The sequence below is a fragment of the Kogia breviceps genome, chromosome 3 (assembly GCF_026419965.1).
Source record: "Kogia breviceps isolate mKogBre1 chromosome 3, mKogBre1 haplotype 1, whole genome shotgun sequence".
In the NCBI taxonomy this organism is placed as follows: Eukaryota; Metazoa; Chordata; class Mammalia; order Artiodactyla; family Physeteridae; genus Kogia; species Kogia breviceps.
This window is the reverse complement of record NC_081312.1, coordinates 67,172,216-67,199,938: the sequence shown is the minus strand read 5'-3', so window position 1 is coordinate 67,199,938 and position 27,723 is coordinate 67,172,216. Positions and strand designations below refer to the sequence as shown.

At 43.5% G+C, this 27,723-nt stretch overlaps 1 protein-coding gene across 3 annotated transcripts in view; it reads left to right on the top strand.

Moving 5' to 3' along the window:
* Nucleotides 1-27,723, top strand: part of NUBPL (NUBP iron-sulfur cluster assembly factor, mitochondrial) — a 530,407-nt gene that overhangs the window by 398,128 nt on the left and 104,556 nt on the right. The window contains exon 18 of one of the 3 annotated variants that reach the window (XR_010839581.1): nt 26,028-26,850. The exons of the other annotated variants lie outside the window; for them this stretch is intronic. The gene's annotated coding sequence lies outside the window, so the exon portion shown is untranslated. The remainder of the gene's footprint in view (nt 1-26,027; nt 26,851-27,723) is intronic. 3 annotated transcript variants of the gene reach the window in all.

Sequence of the window (27,723 nt, the reverse complement as noted above, 5' to 3'; positions counted from 1 at the left end):
GTTCAATATTTCTTGCCAGGATTATTGCAATTCCCTCCCGTTGAAGTCTCCCCTCTTTACTCTCTGGCTGTGCCAATCTACACTTCACAATTCTGCAGAGATTTTTTTTAACATACAAATCTGCTTATATTATTCCTTTGCTTACAATTTCCAGTAACTCTTATGAATAAAACTTAGATTGCTTAGCCTGACATAAGGCTGTCATGAATGTGCCTCTGCCTGCCCTTCTATCTTTACCTCCTAGATTTTCCCTTTGTGAATCTTATGCAGTTCTCTGAACACATCATTCTCTCTCTTCCTTACCTTCCTGGCTTTGCCGAGAATGTCTTTTCCTGTCTCTCATCCTTTAAGATTATACTCATCCTTTAAGATTCATCCAAGCTTTATCTTCTCCTGGAAGCCTTTCCTGACCAGCTCCAGCCTATGTTAAGTATCTCTTTGATTCAATTAGGAATTAGTTGTAGCTAATGATCTATTCAGCGAGCTTTAAAAAAGGAAGAGGGGAGGAACAGGTGCTCATAAAATGATTGGAAGGGTTAGAGGAGCAGGCTCTAGGCTGAGTTTCCAGGGGTGACTCCAAAAATATCAATGCAGAACTGGCCCACCAAGGGATCACTGCCTCTGCGAAGATCTATGTCAGCTGGAAGCTGGTACCCAGGAAGCTGGGGTAAAAAATAAAAAAGCTTCCACACCCATGTTTGTTAGTATAAATGATGGCAGCAGTAACAGGTAACGTCTACATCAGGTACACCTGTGTTCCAAGTCTTTGCTTTTGTTTGGCAAAGGCTAAGTCCACGTGGGGAAATAGAGCAGCAAGGAAACTGGGAGACGTAGTCCTTAGCTTTCCAGTCTCTAATATGCACAGTAAGGCGTACTGAAAGGAGGGTGGAATAGAGTAAAGGGAGGCAGCTTGTATATCTGCCTCTCACTCCTTTATGCCCTCATACCACCATGTATACATTCTGTAGACATACTTACTACTCGTGTTCTACTTAACTGACTACCAGTCTGTCTCTGAACAGGCTGTCACCTTCTTGAAGGCAAAAAACTATTCTTGTTCATCTCTAAATTGTGCCCAGCACATAGTAGGTTCTCAGTAAATGTTTGTTAACTGAATGAGTGAATAAGAAGCTTTAGCTTTATCTTAGAAGTCTCCTTTAATCCACCAGCCAACAGCTCCTACTAATTCTGTCTCCAAAATGTCCTTCCAACAAGCTCTTCTCATCTCACCAGTGCAGCAACCTCAGTATTAATTTTCTACCACTTTGTTCTGTTCTGTGGTGTAAACTCCCTGTCACCATTGTACTTACCTTTCTAAAATGCAGATCTTTTCATATTGCTCCCCAGTCTAAAAGCTTCCAATGGCCTTTCCTTTAGGAAAAGTACAAATTCCTTAGCATAGCATTCAAAGCCTGCCTCCCTCTGTCCACAGTCTGTTTTCTAGCTTTGGTTCACGACACTCCCTTACACACACACTCTGTGCTAATGAGTCCCTCAGTGCAGCCAGAATACCAAGCTTCCTTCCTTTGCTCTAGCTGCTCGATCCTGTTCACCCTTCACCATCTAGCTCAGGTGCCACTTACTTTAGGGAAGTTTTCCATTACCTGCTCTTTATACCTTCACCCTCCACATCTGACCAGCAGATTATATTCAGATTACCTTCTCTGAAGTTCTAGAGGCATGGTTGTTTACACTGTGTTGCATAGGGCTCTGGGGCTCCACGGGGTGGGGGTGTTTCTAGGGCCTCTGAAGGGAGCAGGAGGCTGAGCCCTCATCTCACGTCACCCACAGCAGCTCTGCTCAGTCTGACCCACATATAGTGTTTCATATAAGACTTTGTTGAGAAAAGGTTTACATTGCTATGGGGAAAAAAATCCCCCAAACTTTAAAAGGCACTTTCTAAAGGACTTTATACTGTGGGTATGGCAGTCATCCTAATGAATTAAGTTTAATTACATGAGTGCCTGGCACTGCATCCTGCTCATTTTTGAATCCCCTGTGTTCTTAACCTGATAGAGGCAGCCAGTAAGACTGAAGAGATAAGGCTTAGAGAAGACATTATGGTGGACACCAATTTCATGCAGAGCTGTAAGGGAGAAGAAGGTTAGACTTCTACTTCCTCAGAAAAACAAAAAGTGAAAACTGAAGGGGAATATTAGAGAGATGGAAGTTTTAGATCTGTATGAATAATTGCCAATTTGACCTAAGCAGCGATGGACTACCTTACAAAAGCCTCTCTGCCAGGAATGGCATAGAAGTGCTCTCAGAGTGAGGATGGTCATCCCACTAGAAGACCTTACAGGCCCTCTTGACTTCTGGGCCTCCATGATCTTCTGTTTTGTGTCCCCACTGAGAATACAGATGGCTCGGGTGTCTGCATTTTTTGAGACTGTAATATCAGCAGTATTTTTTTTTTTAAGTTGTAAATGAATTGGTTTGACACTTACATTATCAAATTGATTGCTGTCTGTGTCTGACTAAAGAAAGTCCCCTAAGGCCATTTTAGAAAGGCAGCCCCGGAACTGGTGTCAGGTGGGAGAGCCAATGCTGTGGCTGAAGCAATGCTGTTGGCATCTTCTGGCCACAGATTTCCTAGGGCAGCACATTTAGAGGAAAATTTATAGCTTCTGCTCCTGAGTAGTAAATGGAAATTTACTTGACTGAGGTAATGGATTGTAGGGGTTCTGTAATTGTCTCTGTGGGTGGCCAGCAGCCCGTTTGTCAGCAGCATTAGGAGCCACGGGTTTACTTTGCTGCCTATTTTACGTTATACTTTTATTGCAGTTTGATTGAGTTTCCCCACTTGGAGGTTGGGTAATGGTACATTTTATTCCCAGAACAACTAACTTTTTACTAGAAAACAAGAAGATTACTTACTATTTCCACGCCTTGAGATCTTTTGTGTGGTGTGTTTTGGAACATATTGGCAAGCAAGATGAACAAAGACCCTGGGACTGCCATGGTTCTCAGAAAATTTTGACACAGAAACTTAGAAACGTTGAAAGAATTTGCTCACTTAACTGGACCAAATACCTATCGTTTCTAGGAATGTTTTATAAGACAGAAAAGTACTAGATGTAGCTTGATAATTCTGTTTTATTAATATTTTTCTAATTAATTCTTGAAGCCCTGGCTAATGTCTTCAGGGAAGAATAGTTAGCACAATTAATTAATTGCACTTCTTTTTACCTTTCTGTTTCCAGAGGTGGTTGTTTAAGTACAGGCTTATGGCATAATATTTTTCTTTAATAAGGAGAAATGTTTGATTTCATAAATCTCATAAGGAAAGACTCAAAAAATAAGCTTTGAAGAACATATCTTCATATCAAGATAGGATATCCTCCTTGATCAGTTACTCTTGTGAACAGAAGACTAAACAGAAGTAAAAATTTGTGAATTATATTATAGATATCAGCTGACATTGATATTGATACTAAACAAGGGCTGGCTTACAGCACAGTACAATTTGTGATAATCACCGTATTTTCTTCTATAGCTTAATTGATCCTATATCCTTTAGCCTCTTGCACATATATGCACATGCTCCATGCCTGCTTTCTAATTCTGTTGGCACCATGTTACCTCCAGTTGATAATGGGGCAAAGGAGAAATAACCATATTTGAAATGCTAGCTGCTGACATGCATATTCTCTCACATCAAACCATTGTCCTGTAGCTAAAGATCCTCTTTGAAATTCTGGCAAACTCGTAAGGTGTCTTATTTTCTTAAATCTGATGCTACATTAGCAAGATAGTTTAGCTATTCATCATTTTCAACATGGTGAATAAGAAAGGAATTTATATAATTGTTCATGGCTGAAGCTAACAGGATTAAAAACCCAGATAGTTAAGTGTTACAAGCATATGGCCTGTTTTCACAACTAATCACTTGAGATATGTAAATGGTGTCACCGTAGAAACAGTAGAAGGAAATATAAAAATATGTGATAATAATTCTGATTCAGAGACGGAATAACCAATTATATTACACAGGATCAGCTCTAAAAGGATCAAGAAACTCCTTGTGTATGGCTAAGGATCAAACAGTGCTTTATTTTATGGACTCAAATAAGTTCAGAAACCAAAGTCCAGGATTAAAAGGACTGTCATAAGAGATGCAAAATGCTTAGCACAGACACAATCTTTGATGCAAATGTCACAGTTCTAAAAATCGCCTGATAGTGCTGGGCAGCCTTTGAAATTTGGTTCATATGTCAAGCTTGTCAATACATTACCCATTCTGCCAGAGGCTTAAAATTGGTTCTTTTTTTGGTTCACTTGGGGTCGGGGGAGGGAGTGCAAAATTTGTTGCTCGTTCATTATACATACAAGGCAACATCTGTTCCCTGCTCATTTTGGTGTGCATTTCTGCCTTCAGAGTATGTTAAATAACCATAGAAATGAACTTTGTGGTTGAAACTTGCTAACCCAAAGGTGAAAATAGACAGGTAGGCCCATTACCCAGGCTGATGTTCAGCTGGGATGCACCAGCTGTTAAAACGCTAAGCCATTCCGTGTTGGTTGGTCAATAGCTACAATCCTGACAGCACCCCCTGCAAGTGCTTTCTGCCCTGGCTGCCCCAGCCCCTCCCCTAGGATGCTCTAGGCCTTTCCGTAATCCAGCAACTAAAGGGATAATGTCTGGTTCAGCAGGGCCTCCAGGGACCTTGCTGGAGCACCACGTTAAAAGTTTTGAGTAGCATCTCTGCATAGTAAGTCTTTGGAAAGCAGATTTTCAATATGAGACTGCAATGTTTCTCCCCCCACCCCCCAAATTGAGCAATATAACATTATCCAGTTAGGGTCCATTGTCCAGTTAGCAAGAAAGAGATGGCACACCAAATTAAAATAATCTGTTGAGAGTCTCTTTATAAGGGAGCTATTTACAGAGATGTGGGTGTGTGTTGGGGCAGGGTACAGAGGTCGTGTGGTAACCTAGGACCAGGAGCAGCAAAACTGCCCTCACCCTGGGTTCTAATGGGTGGAGGAGGGGTGGCCATAATATAGATAGAGAAAGGTGCCTTGAAAGAAGTGACCTTAGGTCAGGGACACAGTCAACCTGAAGGGGTCCTGAAGACAGAGATTCTGATTTGCCAGGGACAGCTTGAACAGGGGCCCATCTCCTGCGAGTTCCCCATTGGCAGAAGCCAACCGGAAGCTGGGAAGCACAAGAGCCCATTGACACGGTCTATAGGTTGTGCCTCTGGGGCGACAGTCATACTGGAGAGGGGGTGGTGAGTGGATCTGGAGGAAAGACAACCCAGCCCACTGTCAATCACTGTCCTTCTGCGGAATTTCTCAAAATAGTTCTCATCCCACAGCAAGTGCTCTTTACAAGGAGAAAGATTCAGCTTGTTTCTTTAAATGTATTACATTAGATCAGGAAATGTGTCTCTTTTTGTTGTTAACTGACTTCATGCTCCATGTTAATGCTTAGTGCCACATCAAAGCCACAACTGTCAGGTGGATTTTTCACAATAGATCAGGTTTACACAAAATTTCAATATTAGAATGAGAAAAAGCAAATAGGTGGGCAATTGTTCAGCAGAGATTCTTGAAAATAAAGTGACAGAAAGTCTAACAGGTGTAATTGCTCCCGACGTAGGGCAGGTAATTGTTTATTCTCAGTAAGATTCAGCTGAATCCTTGTGATGTCTTCAAGTGTGCAAACACAACTCTCTTAGCAGCTCTGTGGGTGAAAACATACTATCTTTCTTAGAGAGGTCACAGTTATCTCTGAGCAGACTGACTCGTGTTCCCATGTGAGAACAGATCCCTATTATCTGCATATTAAAAGATCAAAAGACAGATTACAGGACAAAGAGAAACTGTATTTTTTTTTTGCCTTTGTTCCTTTCCAGCTTTACCTCCAGAATGTTGAGTACACAGTGGTCTTGGTAGGAGTTGGATTTGCACTGCCTGCTATATGCTTCCAGGGTCCCACTGTTATTGCCACATCTACCCGCTTGGTACTTTCAGGCTTGAGGGAGCATTAAGGTGGTGGAGCAAATGCATGATTAGCCAGCGGTGGGAGAAATGGCTGCCAAGGTGTGAGACAGCAAAAGTCCTACGGCCTTGAGGACATAGTCAACTAGGAAGTGTTACCACTGCCTAATCCATGTGGGACCCCTGGCTGCCCTGGGTTGCCTGGACCAGCTACTCCCAGGGGTAACATCCTTATCCCCACAGTTGGTGACACAGAATAGCTGAGTTCGAGATTCCCTTAGGCAAATTGCTTACTCTCTTGCACGATCGTATATGACTTCAGAGGACTTTTGTGAGGACCATTCAGCACGGTGGTGGCCCGCCCTGGCCAGAGGAACCACTGTTCTTTTAGACAACAACCTGAATGGCCATTTCTACCCCTTTGTCAACTGTAGCTTCTGCGCTCATGGTGATGTCGCCCCACTTCGGCACTGAATTAAGGAAATTATAATGTCCTCACCTCCTAAGGATATAATCTAATACAACAATATATGAACAGCTTTGTATCTGGAGACGTAGTCTATCCAAAGAGGAGCAGAAAGAAAGTGAGTTTTAAAGTTCTCTGAACATTGGGATGTTTTGGGGCTTTGTTTTAAATGATATGCATCAAGTAGGTAGCAAGCAACTTGGATAGTGAGAAAAAAAAGATAAGTCCAAGTTCATTTATTAAGTGCCTACTGAATGCTCAGCACTGTTTCAGGTGCTAAAACAGTGATAGACTATGCCTTCCTTGGCCTCAAGAAGCACATGGTCTGATAGGAGAGTACATTTAGACTTAGGAACACTAGGGGTAGAGAGTACAGAGAGTTGAGCTGCTAGAGGGAGAGTGGAAACAGGGAAGGTGTCTTAGAAGAGGTGACATCTGAGCTGGACTTTGAAGGATAAATTCTAAGCAGAGGAAACAACCTAGGCAAAGGCATGGGGTGTGATCAACAGCATGGTAGGTTTGGAGAAGGCATAATGGGAGGGTCTGGATGGGTGGAAGCCCTGGTGCCAGGAGCCTGGACTTTATCCAGTACACAATGGGGAGCCATTGTAAGACCTTAAACCAGGCAGGGACATGGTCAGCTTGGCATTTTATAACCATCAGCCTTGTGTGGGTGTGAGGGATGAACTAAATATTTCTGTTCCAGACATCTGTATTGGACCTTAGCATGTATTAAATGGCTTTCTAATTTGCTTTAATTTAAATTAACAATGAAATTAATTGTGTATCAGTCAGGGTCCAGTCAGGAGACAGAAACCACATCTGTTATTTTAAGAGAGAGAATTTTAATATCCAGAATTATTAACAAAGTGTTGCAGGACTGAGAAGACTAAGACTACATTAGGGTATCTTGGGGGTGGTCACTGAAGGAAGTAGCTACCAGCCCAAAGTTTAGAGGAACAAGGAAAGAGGTCAGAATTATTAAAACCTAAAAGCTTTTGATGGTGCTGGTCATGCACTATGAGGCTAGTTCTGTGAGTACTGGAAAAACTGAAAGGTAGAATCAACTCCTGCTGCTGGAATGAACTGCCACTGCCAGGTTGAAGAAATGAGGCTGGGGAGGTGCTGAGAAGTGGGAGGCAAGCAGAAAGCAAACAGGAGAAAGCATCCTCCTTCCTTCTCCAGCCTTGCCGTCTCCATCTAGCGCACTCTCCGCGTGTCCCCTGCCACCTGCAGAGCCTAATAGGGAGCAGCAGGCCAGAGGGTCCCAGCCCAGAACCACGAGGCAGAACACCAAAGGCTGAGTTCATACCTTAGTAACTAGCACAGTGGCCATTCCCAGAGTAAACCCCAGTGGACTCCAAGAAAGAGGGTAGACATCCTAGAAGCTAAAGATTTCCTAAAACATTCACAGGTCATCAATCACCTTTCAGGCTCATTTTCATCGTTACCAGTGAGTTCTGTTTGCTGTCTTTGTGACCTAATTCACATTTCTTTACTGTCTTAGGATTTTACTTTTCATCTGACATCCCCCACCCTGAGTCTATTATCCTATAGACCGTGGAACTTTAGGGAGAAGGTGTGAGTGGGCCCAGGCCCCTCAGAAGGTGGGCAGTGCAGTCTTGGGCCTATAGCCTCGTGCCCATCTTCTCAGTCATCTTGCATCATCTGAAGCATTTATGTCATTGATAGAAAAATTCATGCTTCCTTTGGTCCCTTCACTAATGTCCCTGAAAGTGCTTTGCTCAGGGCTCTGATCTTTGTAGGCATTTATACTCGTTTATAGAATTGGAATCAGGAGTCCTGATCACGTGAATTGTAAGCATTTGATTTTGTACTGCTGGTATTTTTCTCCAGTGGATTTCTACCTGTAAGCCTTGCCTTACCCACTAGATGACAGTCTTCTCGAGGGCAGATCTGTGTGTTAGGTTTGCCTGGATTTGGAGTCAACAGAATTAAGTGCACATCCCAGCTCTGACATTTATTAAGTAATTTAAGCAAGTTACTTAATCTCTTTCAACCTTCGTTGCCTCTTCTGCAAAATAAGGGATAGTATCTATTCTTACTGGGTTGTGATAGTGAAATGAAGTGGTATCATAACACAGAATCTGGTATTTAATAGATGTTTAATAACTTCCTTTCTCCTCCCTTTATCTTATATAACTATTTTAACACATCTCATTATGCTAGGAATGCAGTAACACTGGTGACCTGACTTAACCGAAATAGAGAAGGTGTGGAATCCTTTTAGGAGAGAATCTGAAATATCTTTATACAATTTCCCTCCTTTCCAGGCATCTAGAACATTGGGTATCCCAATAACAATTAAAAATATTTATAATGGCTGGAAGTTATTTCTAGAGAGGAAGGTCGTCTTCAGTGTGTGTGGATGTGAGCGGCCGGATACAGTGTCAGAACAATAGCTATTCATTGCGTCGGTTTCAAAGCTGGCACCGGCAAGCTAGTATTCTAGTGTTATTCCCACACAAATAAATCTCAAGCAAAATTTCCATTACCCGATGGATTGGTGTAAACAGCTCATTGCAAGAGCGTTTTACGTCTATCCCCATGTCACTCTTTTAAACATTCAGTGCTTCTCAGAGAGTCTTGTAAGCACAGCTTACAAATTAATGATTTTTTTTTGTTTGTTTAAACAAATGTTCATCAACCCCTACCCTCAGGATTGTGTTTTGTTGCTGAGTACACATGGTAAACAGCTTGGTTCCTTCCACCAGAGCTGTCGATGGGAGATTCAGCCATCAGATAACCCAGGTTGAAGGAAAAGTCCTTTAAAGGTGCCGAAGCGATAACAGGCTGACCGAGGCCTGCGGGCGGCCAGAGGTCCTGACTCCTGGGCCAAAGAATAATGACAGGCTTTTTATTTTTAAGTAGTGGTTAGTATTTGATAGCACTTAATATTTGCAGTGACCTTTATAGCTATTGTTATTAGTTATTCCTCCCATCGGCTCTGAACTAAATGACAAAATTATTTTTACTCAAGTCCACCAACCCCCTTTCCTTCCACTCCAGTCACAAGACCTGTGTGGTTCTCAGCACGTTGTGCAGACCTTCGTTTAGGTGTCAGCTCCATTTCCTCATGAACAACGATCTCGGTGATAAAGAACATTTTGAAGCAACATAAAAGGCAGTGCATTTTAATATACTCATGTAAGTTGGATCATGTCACTTCTCTGCTTTCAACCTCACAGCGGTTCCTCAGCTCACTTGGTATCGAAGCCGATGTCTTGACAATGGCCTGGAAGACCTGCCACCCCTCCTCCACTGATCGGGCCTCACCTTCACCCTCTCCCTAACATGCTCCAGTCATGGGGGTCTCTTTGCAGTTCCTCCAACCAGGCAGGCTCTTGTCCTGGGCTTTTGCATTGGTTGTATCCTCTGCCTCAAATGTTTCTTCTTCAGATACCCACATGGCTGACTCTCTCGCCTCCTTCAAGTCTCTGCTTAGATGTCAAAGAGGTCTCCCCTGCCAGCCTAATTTAAAACTGCAACCATGATCAAGTACTTAAAGCCTTTTAATATACTATATAATTTACTCAGCTATAATGTTTACTGTTTATTTTCTCTCCCCCCATAAGACTGTAAAATCCACGCAGGCAGGGATCTTTCTCTATTCAGTTCACTGCTATGTACCAAGCACCTAGAACAATGCACATAGAAGGCATGTAATAAATATTTGGTGAATGAACAAATACTACTCCTCTGAAGGCCATTGTAATGCAATTTGACCTACAGACTTACAATGCTTCTCAACATGTGGCTTATCTTTATATTCCTTAGCAATAGTTCCTATGCTTATTTTCCACTCACAACAAACAATTCATTTTTGGGCTTCCCTGGTGGCGCAGTGGTTGAGAGTCTGCCTGCCGATGCAGGGGACACGGGTTCGTGCCCTGGTCCAGGAAGATCCCACATGCCACGGAGCGGCTGGGCCCGAGAGCCATGGCCGCTGAGCCTGCACGTCTGGAGCCTGTGCTCCACAACGGGAGAGGCCACAACAGTGAGAGGCCCACGTACAGAAAACAAACAATTCATTTTGATAGCAGTTCTGTAGAGATAAATACACAGATTCTTAAGGTTGCAAGGAAGTGTAAAATCTCAGTGTCGCAACAAGGAAAGGAGTTTATGGGTATTCTAGCCCCAACACTCATCTATTCTAATCCCATCAGCTCCTGTGCCATGCTGTATTACACTCTCTTTCCATCTTTATAAGGGGATAGAAGGATATAGGGGTTAAAAGGATAGGCTCTGCGATTGGGAAGCCCTATCGTCTAATTCTTGTTCCATTAATGTCTACTGCGTGAACAAGGTATTTTAGCCTCTCCCCGCCTCAGTCTCCTCATCTGTAAAATAGTGATAAAAAGTAGTCTCCATCTCATGGAGTTTTGTGAGGATTAATGAGCTAAGGAATGGAAAGATATTGGCTTATAATAAGTGTTAAATAAATATTAGCTACTATTTTTAATTCTGATTTTTTTTTAAAGATTTATTTTATTATTTATTTATTTAATTAATTTATTTTTGGCTGCGTTGGGTCTTAGCTGTGGCATGCTGGATCTTCGTTGAGGCCTGAGGGATCTTTCGTTGCAGTGCGCGGACTCTTCGTTGCAGCACACGGGCTTCTCTCTAGTTGTGGATTACAGGCTCCAGGGTGTGTGGGCTCTGTAGTTGTGGTGTGCAAGTTCCAGAGCAGTGGGCTCTCTAGTTTGTGGCATGCGGGCGCTCTAGTTGAGGTGCCGTGAGCTCAGTAGTTCTGGTGCGTGGGCTTAGTTGCCCTAGGATCTTAGTTCCCTGACCAGGGATCGTACCTGCGTCCCCTGCACTGTAAGGCAGATTCTTTACCACTGGACCACCAGGGAAATCCCAATTCTGATTTTTAGAAAGTTCTTAATGTTGAGCTTAATCAAGTCTTATTGAATAAATAGAACTGATTTAACCTATTTTACCAGCTTGGCATGGGGGTTAAATATAATAGATATATCTTCTTCCCCCCAAATCTCTCTCTTAACCCCTGCACTTCCTACCTCTTCTAAACATATAAGAACACCAAGAACACCCTTCATTCATCCCACAAGGGTCAGTCCTGGTTCCAAATGCAGGCCGAGAATCTGGGGAATCTGCACGGTCTGTTGGTGTTGCTGCCTCTCACCGGGCGGTGACATTGAACTCTGGCTATGCATGGTCCAGTACCACTGCCCACTGCTGCAGGCATTCTCTTCTCACCCTAGAGCCTTTGTGTGGTATGTGTGCTTGGGCTCCAAGGTGGCAGCTCTTTTAGTTCATAGTCTCAGTCATTGTTCTCAAGTCACTTCCACATCAGAAGGGTGTCTAGTCTCAGCCACGGGCTGTGTTGGAACAAGCCCCCCACACCCCTGCAGGAGTTACCCTGCAGCCCTGCTGGTAACCCAAGACCATCAGACTAGACAGCTCCTTTTCTCATAGTGTGCTTCCCTTTGAGATCTTTGGTTCCTTTCCTCTCAAAGGGTTTCTTACGGGGTCTATCCTAACCCATGAGGGAGATTCTAATAACATCTCCTCCCAGGAGGCTCCTGACCTTTGTGCAGCTGCTCCACTCTCAGAGATCAGCTCTGCATAACAGGGAGTGTTGATCGAAGGGGCAGGCTTTGTCAGGCCACAGGTAGCTTTACTAGACTCTCCCTCCAGGCCAGGGAGCCACGGCATCTTACAGCATTGAAAATAAGAGTGACCACTTAATGACTCTTTGCCTGAACCAGGAAAATCTGTATTTATTTTGGCAGAAAGTAACTGACGTTACCTAGCTAACTAATTTCAGGTTGCGCCTTACCAAACGCCCTGTTACACTTATGTTCACTGGGTCTGGTTCTACTTCTTTAAGTCAGTACAAGCCTCCCCCTCCTTCCCTTTGACAGACTTCACCTCCTAGAAAGTAACTAGGATTCTTTTCTTCTCCACTGGTTCCCCAACTTATGGGGTGATTTTAGGCATGTTTTCTTAACAATAATAGCTGATCTTTATTGAGCTTACTATATGCCAAGCACCGTGCTAAGTACTCTGATGTATTAACTAATTTAGTCTTTGAACAATCCCTTGAGGTAGGTGTCATACCCCTCTTCTGTAGATGAGGAAATTGAGGCTTAGGAAGACTGAGTAGCAGGCCCAAGGTCACACAGCTGCTAGAATTTGAACCCAGGCTGTCTGGCTTCGGAGTCCACAGTGATGCAATGCTGCTTCCCTAATTCAACTTCACAGAGCTGTGGTTCTACAAAACAGAGATAATGCTCATCTCGGAATATCATGGTCAGGATCAGATGTGATAAAGTATGAAAAAGGGATTAGTGCAGTGGTTCCATTAGTACTCAAAAGATGTTCATTTGCCACCTTTTCCCTCCAGTCAAACTGAGCATCTCATATCTTAACTACCTCACATTTTTAAAGTGCCTGGCACAGAATGGGTGCCCAGTAGGCAGTAACCCCTCCTGCCATTACAGTCTGTGGTTTGAAGCCCCCTCCCTATCCTGAGTGCTCTCCTCTAGCTCATTTAGATCTTAGACTGTGTCACCCAGAACTACACATGATACACCAGGTGGGCTTGGATAAAGCAGAGTGCAAGGGACAGTCTGCTCCCACGGAGAGCAAGGTCCCTATCAGGTGGTCCCTAAATTATGTCGTATTACCTGCAGTTATTCCTTTTTTTAGTTCATCATTTACACTGTCAACAAGTATTGAAATTGCTGTCAGTCAGATTCTGGACATCTCTTTACTTAGGCTGTAACTGATCCACATCTCACTTGGCGTGTCCCTGGGTAATTGATTTTTTTCTTTTCAAAAAATGTCCTCTTTTTCTTTCTGATTTCTTAAATACTACATGTTTGTTGGAAAAATGCAGAAATCACAAATAAGAAAATTAAAGTCACCATGAATAGCATGATCCAGAGATAACCACTATTCATTCTTGCATATATATCTTCCCAGCATATGTGTAGTTCTTTTTTACAAAATTAGGGTCATACTATTCAAAATATATTTTCAGTCTGCCACTTCTCACAATTTTCTCCCAATCTAAGCCACCATCGTCTTTTTCTTAAAATACCACAAAACTGGGGACTTCCCTGGTGACGCAGTGGTTAAGAATCCACCTGCCAATGCAGGGGACACGGGTTCAATCCCTGGCCCGGGAAGATCCCACATGACACGGAGCATCTAAGCCCACGCACCACAACTACTGAGCCTGCGCTCTAGAGCCCGCGAGCCACAACTACTGAAGCCGCGTGCCTGGAGCCCATACTCTGCAACAAGAGAAGCCACGGCAATGAGAAGCCCATGCACCGCAACTTAGAGCAGCCCCCGCTCGCCGCAACTAGAGAAAGCCCGCACACAACGAAGACCCAACGCAGTCAAAAGTAAAAAGTTAAATTTAAAAAGTACCACTAAACTATTAAATTATTATTGCCCAAAATAGCTAGTGAGGTTGATACAGTTATTCTCCCCATTTTCCAGAGGAGGAAATTGAGTCAGAGAGTATAAGTAACTCTGTTAACATCACACAGCGAACAAGGGGTGGAACTAGGATCCAAACACAGGCTCTTTGCTTCCTCAGCTGCCCTCTCAACCCCTCTTCCACCCCACCACTGCCTCCTGGTCTTCCTCCCAGCAGATGTCAGCAAACTTCCTTTATGCTGCAAGCCAAGACCCCTGTCTGTATAGAGAGGCACAGAAGACCAAGTTCTGTGACATTAAAATCCCTCTATAGACAGATGCTAACCTGTTCTCCAGTCCTCTTTGAGGATTATAGTTGAGCCACTCTGAGTTCTTACTTGTACTGTCACAGAGTCTGTACGTTTCTACCTGGTTCACAAAGAGATTGTGAAGCCTTGTTTGTTACCATTTCCTAAGTGGATAATGTCTGTGGCACAGAGTTACCATTTGAGGAACCCTGTAAGAGGGATGAGGTTGGTGTGACCAGCATTCATCTTCCTGGGCCAACACAAGGCATCGAATCTGTGCTAGAATTTTGCTAACAGTCTCTGGTACTGATATTGAAACATTTGCCCCTCTGCAAGTTTCTGGAAATTCTTCCATGCTTCATAAACTCTTATATATTACCATAGTGCCTTTTTTCAGATATTATAATCATGAACTCGTGTTCTTTGAGCATCCTGGGGCTGTTTATCTTGCCGTCGCTGTTGCAATGCATATTTGGGAGCACTTAAGAGATGCTGCCGAGTCAGAATTCCTCGGAGCCTGGAGACTTAAATATGGTGGCAGGTACCCTCCTCCTATCTCCTCACTATCTCAGACTTTAATTTCCCCTTGGCCATGTTTGTGTTCTCCATTCTGGCTCGCAGATCATTCTTCTTGTTAGAGAAGATGGAAACAAACTAGGAATTGAGTAATTCTGTATTCATTATATTATGTCTGAGTTAATGGTGTCATCTGCCCCAAGCAGTAGGTGAGCCCTTCTCTTGTTCTTTTTCTGGTTCTAAGTGTTGCTGTTCTGTGTGCATTAATCCCAAACCCAGCTTTCCACTTCCCTGACTTGATTCTTTCATTTTATGCCATTCCTTTGTGTCTGCTCTTGGCTGCAAATTCCTCCTTCCTGCCTTTGTAAGTGTCCTTGTAAATACAAACTGATTGGAGACATAGTGATTTCTTTGGATAACTCTCTTCTTCCTCTCCGGAATTAGGAATGAATAGATAATCAGAATTATATTATGTGAAGCCTTCAATCTTTTCAGAATCAAACTCTATATGATTAGAGTCTCTGACCACAGGATCAAAGAGCATAGGAGGCCTGCAAGAGTGGTAACAGCACAGTAATGGCCACCCTTTGAGTGTTTACCATGATTCAGGCACTGTGCTTTACATATCTTATCTCATTTAATTCCCATAATTGACATATGAGGTAGGTCTTGTTATTCATTATTATAGTGAGGAACCTGAGCTACTACGGGGAGGTGACATTTGCACAGCTGTGAGGGCAGAGCTGTGAGCCTGACTCAGGTATGTACAGATTCCGGAAGTGTGTACTTTAACCTCCACATTATGCTGCCCTCTGGGTTTGTTAAGTCCATTGAACCACACCTTCTTTTCGCTGGACTTGTGGAGTTCTGCTTTCCTACAGTCACAGGAACAGTAGCTGCTCGTATTCCCTTCTTCGGCTCTTACAAATCATGCGATGGCAAGGCGCCTTTCTCTCCAAGTGCCCGTCAGCTCCATTCCGTCATTCATCTAGTTCTCCCTCATTGGCCAAAAATAGGTCCAAGCAGCAGCTCTCGTCACCGTATCTTTGTCTTTCTATGCTGTGGGATTGTCAGCAGAGCAAGCCTTGAGTGAATTAAATGCTCTGCTTCTGGCAGAGTGGGGCTCCTAACAGACCTCTGGATGGCTCTTCCATCATTCCTCAGCCTGCAGAGAACGGCCCTGATGAGGGAATGACAGGTGTGCCTGGCCAGGTGGGCCTGAGGGGAACTGACCCTGCATCTTGCTGCCTCCTCACTGAACTTTTCATGCTCTGGGAATATTACATCGGTTTGAAGGGTTTTCTTCAACTCTGATTTACATGCCACCTACTCTCAAAAAGAATGTGAAGTGGTTTACAATAAAACATGTCACAAATAGAGTTAAAACACATTTTTAAAAGTAGAGGCAGGGCTTCCCTGGTGGCACAGTGGTTGAGAATCCGCCTGCCGATGCAGGGGACACGGGTTCGTACCCCGGTCCGGGAAGATCCCACATGCCGCGGAGCTGCTGGGCCCGAGAGCCATGGCCGCTGAGCCTGCGCGTCCAGAGCCTGTGCTCCGCAACGGGAGAGGCCACAGCAGTGAGAGGCCCGCGTACCGCAAAAAAAAAAAAAAAAAAAAAAAAAAAAAGTAGAGGCAGTCAGAGAGAGGTCAGAAATCACTCGGTTTGAATCCCTGACAAGAAGTTTTATGGCACATGAATATATTTGATTAATTCCCGATACAACTGTCTAGGTGTGTGGGGATGGGGAAGGAACTCTGCAGCTGGGGAAAACCCAGAACCTCAAGGGCCTGTTCTATACACACAGTCAAAATCAAACGGCATAATGCCTAGTGATGTCCATAGAAATACTCATTAATACCACCTTGTCTCAGGAAGCCTCAGGGGAAGGCAGCAGGGCGGAAATTGCATGGGTTAATCCTAAATTTAGAGTAGCTAATCTGCCCAAGGGTCATAGCCAAGATAATTCATCATTGTCTTCGACCAAGGACCACAATAAATTTGTCTTTAAATTTTAATACCTAATTCACATATTACACGGATAGAACTCACACTATCTGTTTATCTCTCTGTTACTCTGTTATTTTCTTTCTTTTTTTTTTTTTTTTCTTTTTTTGTGGTACGCGGGCCTCTCACTGTTGTGGCCTCTCTCATTGCGGAGCACAGGCTCCGGACACACAGGCTCAGCGGCCATGGCTCACGGGCCCAGCTGCTCTGCAGCATGTGGGATCTTCCCTGACTGGGGCACAAACCCGTGTCCCCTGCATTGGCAGGCGGACGCTCAACCACTGCACCACCAGGGAAGCCCTCTCTGTTATTATCTTTAAGCAGAGAATTCATATGAATCATAAAGGAACCTTTTAAAATTACCACACTTCTTCAAGGGAAGCTCATGCTACACCTTATCTGCTGAACAAGATTTCCAGTAGAGAATGGATGAGAGAGGAATGAATGAATGAATGAATGAATGAGTGCCCACATGGACCCACAATACCATGAATCAGTCTCATACTGGCTGTGCCACAAAGAGTTCATTCATTAAGGCTGGGCATGTCCCCTGGCAGCTCTTCCCATTGTGACAGAGGCTGGCACCAGGGGAGTTGTGAATCTGACTGGCGGGCAGCACCATGATGCAGGACATTGTGGGACAGGGCAAGGAGCTCAGGTACCTTGCTGACCCCCTCCAGACACACATCTTCAACCACCTTGATAGTTTTACTGTGATCAAGTTTATTCTACAGCCAGATGGAAACATAGAGAAGGATCATTGGCAGTGGAGGGTGAGTTCATGAATTTCTATGCCATCAGAGGTGTGACAGCACTCAAAGCTACCAAATGAACCTGAGACTCCTGGTGGGCCTTTTCCTGGTCCCCTACAATTCTATAGGGGCATTTCTATAGTTCACTGAATGGAATCAGTATGCTAAGACAACCTAGAAACTGAGTGCTGGCCAGGTTCAGTTGAAAACCAAAACAGGCTGAACAATGAAATATCAGGCAACAGATCTAACTAAAACTGTTATTTTAGTTCTTTCTGTTTCCCTAATGTGAAGATTCTAAGTATATAGTTATTTATGGGAGAGGTAGTAGTTATTTGTTGTAAGCAAATACTAATATTCTCCTGGGTACAGGAAGTCATTACAAATGGGGATAATTAGGGGAAATGACATTGATAAGTCTGGGTGTGGCTATTTTTTGTCAGCTTGATGGAATTTGGTGAGTAATAATTTTTAAAAATATCTTGTAAGGTTGGATGAAAATATATAATTGAAAAACCTTTGGAGTATTATAGCAAAACCAATCTCCACAAGTGATTATGTATATTTACTTGATTTACCTAGTGTTCGTTGACTACCTAGTTGTTCATCCACCCATCCTTCCACCATTCACTCATTCAACACTTATAATGGGCTGATTTGTGTCCCCCCAAAATTTATATGTTGAAGTCCTAACTTCCAATATCTCAGAATGTGACTGTATTTGGAGATATGATCTTTAAAAAGGTAATTAATTTAAAATGAGATTATTAGGGTGGGCCCTAATCCAATATGACCTGTGTCCTTTTAAAAAGAGGAAATTTAGACAGAAATGTACAAAGGGAAGATCATGTGAAGACACAAGGAGAAGGTGGTCGTCTGCAGGCAGAGGAGAGAGGCATCAGAAGAAACCAACCATGCTGACACCTTGATCTCAGATTTCTAACCTCCAAAATTGTGAGAAAATACATTTCTGTTGTTTAAATCACATATTTCTGTTGTTTAAGTACTACTTTGTGGCACTTGGTTATGGTAACCCTAGCAAACTACTACAAGCATCTATAATATACCAGGGCCCTGTGCTAGACATGAATAAGATACGTTTTGTGCCTTCAAAGAGCTCCTAGCCTGCTAGGTGCAAAACACTGCTAACTGTTAGAGAAACTATAAGGCTACAGTGATGAATCAGATACTTAGTTTTGTGAGATGTTAACATTCTATAAACCAAAGTTCTTGCTCCCATCAGTCTGACTATTGGTGCTACTAATTGGCACGTGCCTTCATTTTATTTTGAATTCTGACAAAAAATTTTCCAGGATGAGGGGTGAGGTGGGAGTTAAGTGAAATTTATATCAGCCACAGGAACTAAATACCTACAGAGGTACGGGGGGTTGTTGTTGTTGCTTTTTTAATTCACGTGGGATCATTTAGGTATAAAACAATCTTCAGACCATTTCTGCTGCTTTAAACATGTCAGAAAGCTCACTTTCACAGTAAAATCCTATCTTCCCGGCAGATCTATTTACTCCCAGCTCACAGGGCTTTCGCTGATCTCCAGAGTAAGCAGAGGGTACAGCAGTGACAGCTGGCACCCTGGTTCACTCAGATTCTGTTTGTGCAGTTACTGTTTACATGGAGCCTCTAACTTAGGGAACAAATCATGACTCAGAGCAACGTGGAGGCCATGGAGCAGGATTTGGAGTAGAACACAGTCATACATTTTAACAAACAGCATGAACCAAACTATAGAAACATGGAATTTTTAGAGCTTTAAGGACTTTGGATGTTGTCCAGTCTATGAAAGAAAATTCCTTGTTTTGTAGAATTGGAGAGAGGGAGACACAGGTGAAGTGTTAAGTGACTTACCTACAGTCAAAAGACTAGCTAGTATCAGCAGTCATGACAAAGTAGTATTTAATATGTTTGTGTAAGTATTTGTGTATCTGTGTGTGTGTATATACATATATATATATAATTCAAATTTTCTTGAATGAAAGTGCTTAGAAAAAAAAAAAAAGACTACCTAGTAGCAAAACTGGGATGAAAACCCTGTCTCTTGCTCCAAGCCCAACTGTCTTCTCTGCTACTGTACATTCAGGTTTGGGAAATTATGCTCCACAGCTAATCCCTTCACAGACACCGTGTCTGTGATTCAGGTGCATTGTTGCCGAATAGAGGGCGCTATCTATTCCTTTGTTTTGGTCTGAGCAGCTGGGAGTCCTGTTGGTGTGGGAAACCGAGTCAGGCAAGTATACCCCTCTTTCCGATTCAAAAATAAAGCTGTTTTTTAACATAACAAATGTGAAAGAAATGGGAAGAAGAAACAAATGTTTATTAGGCACCAACTATGTGGCAGGCGCTATGCCGGCGCTTCACAGCATCCTTGAGGCAGGTATGGTTATCCCCATATTAAGAGCTCAGAGTACCAATGGACAGTTCCAGGATTTGTTCTGTTGCACAGCCTGCGATTCTCCCACTATTCTACACTGCCTTGCTCGGCATGATTAATATACGTTATAAGGCTAAACTAAGTTATATTAAGATGTAAAGACACACAAACAGAGTAATATCTGTTAACCTTCAGCTTTTCTCAATCAGTCACTGTTACTGCAGCACTGGTTCAAACTCCAGGCTAAAGTAGAAACACCATTGAAACTCATTTTGAACTTCCCTTGGCCAGAAATTTGCCCAGAGTTATATAACTTTGGGGCAGCTTTGCATCAAGAGCCATTGCTAGAAGCTTTCACTTAACCCTTATGAGGGAGGAGGTTCACCATCTGCATGGGGCCTCTTCTCTTGCTTAGCAGGTCTGGCTTCTTTCTCAGCTGAGATGCAGATGCCTTCTATGAAGATCAGTATTTTAATCCAGAAAAGTCCTTGGGTACCATGTCCTGCTCTCATGGTCAGAAATCTGACTGCTTAGGTCTACTGTATATTATTTTTTCTTTCATAGACACATGGGAGAAAGGCCACGGGGATATATAGTGAGTGTGTGAGTCTGGCTTACTTAGATTCTGTTTATGTAGTGAATGCTGACATCCCAGGCACCGTGTGTTCTCCCAGGTACAATATTAAGTCTTTTCTTTAGATGGTCTCCCTTAAGACTCAGAAAATGTTATGTTGCACTGACCTATTTTGCAGAGGTGTAAACTCACTTAGGAAGATCAAACACCCAGCCAGGTTCGCACTGCCAACAAGAAGCAGAGCTGAGAGCTTCCCTGGTGGCGCAGTGGTTGAGAGTCCGCCTGCCGATGCAGGGGACACGGGTTCGTACCCCGGTTCGGGAGGATCCCACATGCCACGGAGCTGCTGGGCCCGTGAGCCATGGCCACTAAGCCCGCACGTCTGGAGCCTGTGCTCCGCAACGGGAGAGGCCACAGCAGTGAGAGGCCTGCGTACCAACAACAACAAAAAAAAGGAGCTGAGCTTCGGAACCAGACTGTCTGTGAAAAGCCCTGAACTTCCTTTTTTTTTTTTAACATCTTTATCCGAGTATAATTGCCTTACAATGGTATATTAGTTTCTGCTTTATAACAAAGTGAATCAGCTATACATATATCCCCATATCTCCTCCCTCTTGCATCTCCCTCCCACCCTCCCTATCCCACCCCTCTAGGTGGTCACAAAGCACCAAGCTGATCTCCCTGTGCTATGTGGCTGCTTCCCTCTAGCTATCTGTTTTACATTTGGTAGTATATATAAGCCCATGCCACTCTCTCACTTTGTCCCAGCTTACCCTTCCCCCTCCTCATTCCTCAAGTCAATTCTCCTCAAGTCAATTCTCTACATCAGCGACTGTATTCCTGTCCTGCCCCTAGGTTCTTCAGAAACTTTTTATTTTTAGATTCCATATATATGTGTTAGCATATGCTATTTATTTTTCTTTTTCTGACTCACTTCACTCTGTATGGCAGTCTCTAGGTCCATCCACCTCACTACAAATAACTCAATTTCGTTTCTTTTTATGGCTGAGTAATATTCCATTGTATATATGTTCCACATCTTCTTTATCCATTCATCTGTCGATGGACACTTAGATTGCTTCCATATCATGGCTATTGTAAATAGAGCTGCAATGAGCATTGTGGTACATGACTCTTTTTGAATTATGGTTTTCTCAGAGTATATGCCCAGTAGTGGGATTGCTGGGTCATATGGTAGTTCTATTTTTAGTTTTTTAAGGAACCTCCATACTGTTCTCCATAATGGCTGTATCAATTTACATTCCCACCAACAGTGCAAGAGGGTTCCCTTTTCTCCACACCCTCTCCAGCATTTTTTGTTCATAGATTTTTTGATGATGGCCATTCTGACTTGTGTGAGGTGATATCTCATTGTAGTTTTGATTTGCATTTCTCTAATGATTAGTGATGTTGAGCATCCTGTCATGTGTTTGTTGGCAATCTGTATATCTTTGGAGAAATGTCTATTTAGGTCTTCTGCCTATTTTTGGATTGGGTTGTTTGTTTTTTTGATATTGAGCTGCATGAGCTGCTTATAAATTTTGGAGATTACTCCTTTGTCAGTTGCATCATTTGTAACTATTCCATTCTGAGGGTTGTCTTTTCATCTTGTTTATAGTTTCCTTTGCTGTGCAAAAGCTTTTAAGTTTCATTAGGTCCCATTTGCTTATTTTTGTTTTTATTTCCATTTCTCTAGGAGGTGGGTCAAAAGGATCTGGCTGTGATTTATGTCACAGAGTGTTATGCCTATGTTCTCCTCTAAGAGTTTGATAGTGTCTGGCCTTACGTTTAGGTCTTTGATCCATTGTGAGTTTATTTTTGTGTATGGTGTTAGGGAGTGTACTAATTTCATTCTTTTACATGTACCTGTCCAGTTTTCCCAGCACCACTTATTGAAAAGGCTGTCTTTTCTCCATTGTATATTCTTGCCTCCTTTACCAAAAATAAGGTGACCATATGTATGTGGGTTTATCTCTGAGCTTTCTATCCTGTTCCATTGATCTATATTTCTGTTTTTGTGCCGGTATCATACTGTCTTGATTACTGTAGCTTTGTAGTATAGCCTGAAGTCCGGGAGCCTGATTCCTCCAGCTCCATTTTTCTTTCTCAAGATTGCTTTGACTATGTGGGGTCTTTTGTGTTTCCATACAAATTGTGAAGTTTTTTGTTCTAGTTCTGTGAAAATGCCATTGGTAATTTGATAGGGATTGCATTGAATCTGTAGATTGCTTTGGGTAGTAGAGTCATTTTCACAATGCTGATTCTTCCAATCCAAGAACATGGAATATCTCTCCATCTGTTTGCATCATCTTTAATTTCTTTCATCAGTGTCTTATAGTTTTCTGCATACAGGTCTTTTGTCTCCTTAGATAGGTTTATTCCTAGGTATTTTATTCTTTTTTTTCCAGTGGTAAATGGGAGTGTTTCCTTAATTTCTATTTCAGATTTTTCATCATTAGTGTATAGGAATGCAAGAAATTTCTGTGCATTAATTTTGTATCCTGCTACTTTACCAAATTCATTGATTAGCTCTAGTAGTTTTCTGGTAGCATCTTTGGGATTCCCTATGTATAGTATCATGTCATCTGCAAACAGTGACAGCTTTACTTCTTCTTTTCCAATTTGGATTCCTTTTATTTCTTTTTCTTCTCTGATTGCTGTGGCTAAAACTTCCAAAACTATGTTGAATAATAGTGGTGAGAGTGGACAGTCTTGTCTTGTTCCTGATCTTAGTGGAAATGGTTTCAGTTTTTCACGATTGAGGATGATGTTTGCTGTGGGTTTGTCATATATGGCCTTTATTATGTTGAGGTAAGTTCCCTCTGTGCCTACTTTCTGGAGGATTTTTATCATAAATGTGTGTTGAATTTTGTTGAAAGCTTTTTCTGCATCTATTGAGATGATCATATGGTTTTTCTCCTTCAATTTGTTAATATGGTTTGTCACACTTGTTGATTTGCATATATTGAAGAATTCTTGCATTCCTACAAAGCCCTGAACTTTCAAACCACTGTGCTTGCTGCCTCCTGACTCTCTGTTTCTTTGCACATTTCTCTAGCCAGGAGATTTTCTCCACCTGACCATTTGTTTTCCCCAATTCTTGTTCTTGGAACAGATAATTTCAAGGTCCCTTTGAGTATTGAAATTCCATGACTGATTAAAGTTATAATTTATGCAGTTTGTTTCATTTGCACTAATGCCCAGGTTCATTTATTACATTAATTCCTATACTGAAGGTTCCAACAGCTTTTCAGTTTACTTACAGATCTCCTGATGCTATAGAACTCATGCTGCTTTTCCCAGAATAACATTTAAAACCTGAATTTTAAAAATGTAAGGTTTAAAAACATATCCAAAAGGATTTTATCATGCACGCAACATATCGATTTTCCATATGGACCAAAATAGTCATTTTAAGCCCCGTTCTCTTGGTTGTCTTTCCCTAGTCTCACAGATGCAGTGCTAATTGCTTGCAGCTTCGGGCTCTTTTTAACATGAGGTAACAATTTGAGCGTCTTGGGCTTGAGTGCTGCATTAGTTAGACATGCCAGGCCTGGAATTGGCCTTGGCTCGTCAGGCTGCTGAAACTGCACAGAGGTCAACTCCTCTGAACTTCAAGAAGCTTCCTGGAGAACCTCCTGTTGTGCTCCTCTCAGACATGGTATGAGAGCCAGTGGTGTCACCGGTTCTGCAGCTAGGGCATCTCTTATTCGGACCTGGCAGCTTTCGGTGATGGCCTTTTTAGACCACCTCCAGCATCTAAGTCCTTCTAGTCAAGCTGTGCTTGTAGAGAATGTTTCTGGAAGGGGACGTTTATTCACAGACCTACTGGCTGGACTTGCTCCAGTGTCTGAGTGGCTCTTTGCAGCCAAAGGCACACCCCAATTGGGACACATCTAAAATTCATTCTGACTGGATTGAGAAAGCAAGGAAGGCGAAAAAGAAAGGAAATGACAGGATTCTACAGTCACATCTGTAATTAGGGAGCATCAGGGCATAACTTGGGAGAATTTCTGGATTTTGTTTTGTTTGCATCTTATCTGTGGCTCTGGTCATTGGAGTCAGACAAGCCTGGTTCCAACCAAGCTCTGCTATTGATGGCTATGCAATAATGAAGACATCATTTGACCCCCAAGCCTCAGTTTCCTCATCTGTAAATTGGGATGATCGTACCTCCCCTGTGCATATGTTGTGAGGACATGTAATGATGCTGCTAAAGCTCCCAGGCACCCTGTGCTCCACTGTGCAGCCAGTACACAGGCAGCAACTACATGACGTTGTTTTTACTCCCCTCCTCCCCTTCCCTACACAGGACACATGCTAGAAAAATAAGGTTCATGCAAACTAGCATTTTAGGAGCACTTACACAGGTGTGTGCCATGCGGTGCATGTGTGCTTGATGAGGTTTTGGTAAATCTAACTTTAAAATCATATTTTAGATATACTTAGGGAGTTACAGAAAGGTACCCCAGGGTAGGCTGCTTTAGAAAGACAATAATAACTTTATGAATTAATTTAGGCTTTTTACATATCGTATTTTCACCAAATTAGACAACCCCCTCCCCACCTCACAGCTCCCTAGAGGAACAAAAGCAATGAGCAAACAGTGCTTGCCTCCTGGGGATGCACAGTCCCTCCTTCTGGGGTTTTCTCCTAAAGGTCACCCCATTCAATGAAGCTGTCAGGGGCTTGCTACTCTTCCCTTTTGATAAGAAGACATAGACCCAGGTCCTAGGCTGGCTAAGACTTGAGCAAGAATGTTGAAGTTGGAGAGTCAAGACGAGTCTTTGTCAGAGGCTTAGCAGCGGGCAAGGAAGCTGCCTTGCAGGGAGTTGCAGGGAGCTGCCTGAGGCCACCTGAATCAGGACGGTCCTCGCCTTGCCCCACAGATCATATTCCTAGTAAATCCACGTGAAGCATTAGAACTGTACCCGGCACAAAGTAAGTGATGCTTGTTAACCATCATTATGACTGCTACTATGATCATTATAGCGCTTGTTACAAGGCTTTCTGGGATTTGGCTTGGGTTGTCTTTCCGAAATGGTCTTCTGTCTTACAGAATTGAGGGGTGGGTTTGGAACCAATAGTTTCACAGCATATGAAGGAGCAATTTGACAGCCTTGGAATTGATTCCACAAGTCATGTGAGACCCTCTGTGTCCTCCTTACTCTCCCTAAATAGCCAGGACTAGCTGAGCCCTGTCTGGGTTGTTCAGGTTTACCTGAATGATTACCATCTCCTGAGCTGGGTGGAAGGTGATGAGCACTTCACTGTGTATTCATCGGATGGGCTGATGGAAATAGGATGCAGCCAGACTGCTAAGACCACACTGTCCTGAATTTAGGCCTCAGAAATCTGATTCCAAGAATGTACATCTTGCATTGCAATCTAGATGTCCAGAGGAACGTTTTGGACAAAATAACCCAGACCCAGGTCTTGATAATTTAAAGCCTGGGTGAAATGGGGCACAAAGAGCCCAGAGGAGCTGGCTGGGGAGATGTGGAAGATTCGAGGTGCCAGACGGTTGGCTTCTCTCCAAATGTTTACCACCCTGGTGCCATGGGGCTGTGGGTAGCCCATGTGTTCATTCTCTCCCCTTCTCTCCCCCTCCCTCCTTCTCTCCCCCTCTCTCCTTTCCTCTCCCCTCCTCCTCAGATTTTCCATAGGTTGGAGAAACTCAGGAACCTACTGACGCAGAGGGAGGGTGATGAGACAAATGAAATGGAGGAATCAGACTGACCCTGCCTTGGCTGAGGATACCATGAAGTTTAAGGGCTGGCCCCGGACTTTAAACCCCAGCCGCACCCACCTCTGCCTTGGGTGTGCCTTTCTTCCCTGGAAGCCTTGGTCCTCTGGATAGAGAATGGCATGAGGCCTGGGGCCAAATCTCCAGGAAGCAGGAAGACTGTGGCTGCCACTGATTCAGACAGAGCCCACGAGAACAAGGGCTGCTCTTTCCTCTGGGGCTCATGCCCCACCCCCACCCTGCCTTATGGTACCCAGGCTGCCTGTACTGCTTGGATGCCACAGGCTTGCCGGGGGCCTCCTAAGAGACCTCAGAGGCTTGCAGCTGGTGGGGCCGTTAGTCAGCGTGTCTCTGAGTTCACCTCCCAGAGGAGAAAAGCATATGCTGCGGGGGTCAACAGTGCTCCTCACTGATGTGTCTGCTGCCTAGGCAGTAGTTAGTTGTTCAGTCTGGCATTGCTTTCTCTTCTTCCTAAAGCATAATATCACACGGAGTCCTGAGCCCTGAGCCCAGTCTAGCCTCTGGGACAGAAGAATTTGTGCTTTTGTAAACCCACAATACTGCAGATACTGCACAGGGAAGTGTTTCTCCAATTCCTACCTTCCCCCAACAACTATGTATCAAACCAGAGGAATGACCTTGCGGTGAAAGGAAGGTGTCTTGTGACTGTCATTGCTCCACTTCCTGGGGCCAGCAGCCTGTGGATGGATGGCACCAGAGGCCAACAGGGTGGTGAGCTGCAGACGTGGGCACCAATCATGTGGGGCAGGGGGACGGGCACAGACTGGCATTGCTTGGGCACACCCTCAGAGCCCCAACTTCTCTCCTGTGTCCCCCGACCCACCCCAGCACGCAGCTACCGGGATCCCAGATGCTGGCCAACCCCCATGGCTCAGTTGCCCCCAGACACACTTAGGACCCCTTTCCACGGGTCCTCTTGGACCTATTCCAGGGGCACATGGCAAAGGAAGGCCTTTCATCCAGGGATCTCACACTCACCAAAGGCTTCAAATTTGGATTTAAAAAATTTTATCTTCAAAGATATGCTAATAGGACTAAAAGAAGGAAATGATCATCGGCTTTAAACTTCTGCCAGACTTTGGTACCATGCCCATGAATTTTTTTTTTTTTTTTTTTGCGGTACGCGGGCCTCTCCCGTTGAGGAGCACAGGCTCCAGACGCGCAGGCTCAGCGGCCATGGCTTACGGGCCCAGCTGCTTCACGGCATGTGGGATCTTCCCGGACTGGGGCACGAACCCGCGTCCCCTGCATGGGCAGGCGGACTCTCAACCACTGCGCCACCAAGGAAGCCCACATGCCCATGAATTTTAAAAATAAATTCTGCTATTGTATTGTGAATAGGATGATCACACTGCCTTGTGTGTGTGCTTCAAATTTTATACGTGTCACAAGCCTTCATTTATTAAATGTAAATTTCTAAAATATATCACAATTGTTGAAACCCTATTTGGACATGTCTTTGTTTTCACATGCCTGGAGCCTCAGAGGATGAAAGCATCCCAGGCCTCTCTTGACCATCATCCACTCTCCTCTTCGTGGACTGTGGGAAAAGCTGTTCCCTTTCCACATTGTCATTTTAACCTC